Below are 4,164 nucleotides of genomic sequence, written 5' to 3'. Positions count from 1 at the left end.
AGCGAATTATGTATAGGGAAGTAGGCCATAGTCTGAGCTGCTGTGAACGGTTCATTGATAGTGTTTTTCTCATCAGATTCGACAGCAAACTAATGCCGACAACAATTGTTGAAGTCTGCATCTTGACGTCGCAAGCAGAGGGTGAAGGGATAAAGAAAGTATATGAGGACAATGAACGGGTAATTCAGTACGTGAGGGGAGATGGGAATCTGATAATCATGTGGTTTGTATCACAGTCGTGTGGGAAGGAATAGAACAAAGGGTTACCGGAGAATATGGGCTTGGTAGTAGGAATGAGGGAGGAGACAGATTGATTGAGTTCTCCAATGAAGTTCAGATGGTAATAGCGAATATTCAGTTCAAGCTTCACAAGTGGGGGAAGCACACTTGGAAAACATCCGAAGGTACTGTAAGATTCCAGCTGAATTACGTCATCTCCAGACTGAGATTTCGAGATCAGATATTGGATAGTAAGGCGTACGCTGGATCAGATACAGACTCAGATCACATTTTACTGCTGACGAATAGTAGATCGAAGTTCAAGAGAATTGCCTAGAAGAGTCAGTGTTGAAGGTAATGGGATACTGAAATACTGAGAAATTATGAGACTCATCTGAAGTTCGCTAACGATGGTGATACTGCGGTAAGGAATACGATAGGAAAGAAAAGAGGTGGGTCACTGAAATACTGAGGACAGACGAGATCAGTTTGAAGTTCGCCAAGGAGTGGAAACTGCCATATTGATTGCGAGAGATAAGGAAGGAGATGGGGCACTTAAATAATGTATGAGCGAGAGGACGTATCTGATGACGTGATGGAAGAAGAGACAGGAGTGGGCAAGTAAGAGATAAAGGATACAGTATTAGAATCAGAATTTAAAAGCACTTTCGAGAAGTTAAGATCAAATAAGGCAGCAGGGACGGATAACATTCTATCGGAATTTCTAAAATCATGGGAAAAAGAAGAAAGGTTCAAGAGTGGGATTAAAATTCAGGTTCAAAGCCTATCAGTGATAAGATTTGCTGATGACATTTCTATCCTCATTGAGGATTGCAATCCTTGTCCTGATAAACGGGCTCATACTATTACTGTAAATTTGACTCGAGTTTTTAATCACTGAGATAACATCACAGTGTGAAGTTTCATTACGTTTTCTCCACCCTTCCTGGATGTTTTTATGGTGATGGTACTGTCGCCCCCAGAAAGTGCTGTACCACAATCGATAAGCCGAGCTCGGAACATTCGTAGCGCAGTATGGGTTGGCAGTACAAACTGTATTGAGGTCCGCCAGGAGCCGCAGCTACCAACCCATGGGCATCACGTGTGTGGGTAGCGTTTGGTTCGTACCTCGTTAAATACCGGAGCACTGAGCCACGACAGACAGTTCTCTTTAGTGCGCCGAGTCGTGTACAGTCTCCAGATACCGCCGAGTCTACTAGCTGCAGTGTTCATGCAACGTCTCCGAGACTTAGGCTCCGTAGGCATCGCAGGACACCTCTGGACTCTACATAGGCATCACTCAAAGGCACAGTGATATGACTTTCATATTTTATAGGACTCGTAATAATCTGAAACGTCTAATAGTGCTGGGAATTTCACAAGAAGAAGCATCGTGTAAACTGAGTGCTACTCCATAATTAATAAATATCATAAGTGCTAATTGCTGGGAATCCTTCTGACAAGATAACATACACCGTTCTCCTGCATTCCAAACAGTTTCACTTTTTTCCGGTGATGTATTTCGATTCTAAATCGGCACAAGTGTTATTACTATTATTATTATTATTATTATTATTATTATTGTTTCTTTGTGAAGAAACACGATTGCTTTTAGAAATTCGAGTCTTTTATAGAGGATACGGGAAGACAGTAAGAAAATTATATGACGAACACAGTCTACGTATCCAGTAGAGCTAACGTCGCACCGGACGAAAGGCGCTCTCGTTTGGTATTCATAGACTCGCCAAACATTGAACCTCGATTTCCACAAAAACTCTTCAAAATCACATATTGCAAGAGGAGTATTTGTTACGTCAAAGTACGTACTACAACCTTGCGAAAGTGAGCAAAATCACTTACCCGTTGGCCGAATGGTTTCCTTGTTAGGTGAGTTATTACGTAATATGAATGGATCGTTCGTCATGGAGATCAAAAGTGAAAGACCCTCTTCGGTTCGTGGTATCGGCGCCGGCCGTGAGAGAAGATTTACTGGAGAGTTTTGCTTGTGGCGCTCGTGTACGTGCATTTACTTTCACTGCGCCGCGTGTGGATGGATAGCTTTGTGGAACCTAATAAAAGAACGTGAGCGTTGGAATCTTACCCAGTCGCTCTGAAACGGCCGACTTATGTCATGGCTGGCAGAGCGCGGCGCTGGCGACACACAGATGGCTTTTCTTGCTCAAGAAGCTCATTTCCTCCGGTCTCCAAAGAGTAAGCATCCCAACTTTGTATGGCAAGCGTGAGCAAATCCAGTATCCACTTCTACTGCAGAACTTTGTGGGATTCATACCTGCTGTCAGTTGGTTTCTTTTAGTTAATTCCAGTAGCTGCTTCATCTTAACTCGTGATTGAACGACAGGTTCGCGTTGTTTATCCATTGACGAGCAGGTGAAATTCAACCTCACGCATGCCTAACTAACATTTCTTTAATGGAATGTGACCACAACTATTTTGTCACGTTAACTCGCTTAGTTTCTGGCCGAACTTATACGAAGTGATATTTTTTGTTCCATCTTGATATACTGAGGAAAAAAAATTGTAACACCAAGAAGAAGTTGTGCGACATAAATGAAAGTTGATAGGCGTGCTTCTACATCTGGAAGATGGCGCCTATTCAAATTCTACACCAGTCACATAATAGTGGCGTTAGTGGCGTCACTATGAGGATGCAAATCTGGTTTACTTGAAATACACGCTGAAACGGTCGTGAGAGTTACCTTTCAGATTCCACGTGTTGAGTTGGTGATAGTCAGTAATGCCTTTAAGGCGACAAAGACACCTCACGGAACGAGGGCATGTCAAAGGGCTACGGGAAGCTGGATGTTCTGTAATATTGCAGAAAACCTTGGCAAGAATGTAGCTACTGTACGTGACTGCTGGCAGCAGTGGCCACGAGAACGTACGGTCGCAAGGAGACAGGGCTCTAGTCGGCTCCACGGCACCAGCGAGGTGGAAGATCATCGTGTTCGGCGCATGACTTTGGCGCATCACACTGCATCTGTCGCAACAATCTGAGCAGCAGTTCGCACCAATGCGACACAACGAACTGTTACAAATCGGATGCTTCAAGACAACTGCATTCCACTGACCCCGAACCTCTGCCATTTGCGACATCAGTAGTTCAAGCGAGAGCTTATTGGAGGACTGAATGCAGGCCTGTTGTGTTTTCCGATGACAATAGCTTCTGTCTAGTTCGCAGTGATGGCCGTGTTTTCGTTAGAAGCAGGCCAGGTTAGCACCTGCAACCAAACTGTCTGCGTGATAGGGACACTGGACCTAAGTCTGGAGTTTGGGATGCGATTTCGTACGACAACAGGAGCACTCTCATGATTATCCCACTCACCCTAACTGAAAAAGCCGTGCGGGGTAGCAGCGCGGCCTCAGGTGCCTTGCCACGGTTCGCGCGGCTCCACCCGTCAGAGGTTCGAGTCCCCTCTTGGGCATGGCGGTCTGTGTTGTCCTTAGTGCAAGCTAGTTTAAGTTAATTAAGTAGCGTGTAAGCATAGTGACCGCAAATTCCAGAACGAGATTTTCACTCTGCAGCGGATTGTGCGCTGATATGAAACTTCCTGGCAGATTAAAACTGTGTGCCGGACCGAGACTCGAACTCGGGACCTTTGCCTTTCGCGGACAACTGCTCTACCATATGAAAATTTGTACGTAAATTTGGTGATTCGTCCTGGTGTGCTGCCATTCATGAAGAGCATTCTAGAGGTTGTTTTCCAACTTGATAACTCCCTCACAAATACCACTGTTGTAACCCAACATGCTCCACAGACTGTCAACATGTTGCCTTGGGTTACTCGATCACCAGATCATTCTCCAGCCGAACACATGTTGAACATTATCGGAGGACAACTCCAGCGTCCTCCACAAACCGCATCAATCGTCCCTGTACTTACTAAGTGCATTGGGCGTCGAACTCCATTTCACAAACTGACATCC

Source organism: Schistocerca americana, chromosome 3 (assembly GCF_021461395.2).
Source record: "Schistocerca americana isolate TAMUIC-IGC-003095 chromosome 3, iqSchAmer2.1, whole genome shotgun sequence".
NCBI classification, from domain to species: Eukaryota; Metazoa; Arthropoda; class Insecta; order Orthoptera; family Acrididae; genus Schistocerca; species Schistocerca americana.
Note: the sequence above shows the minus strand (reverse complement) of the source record.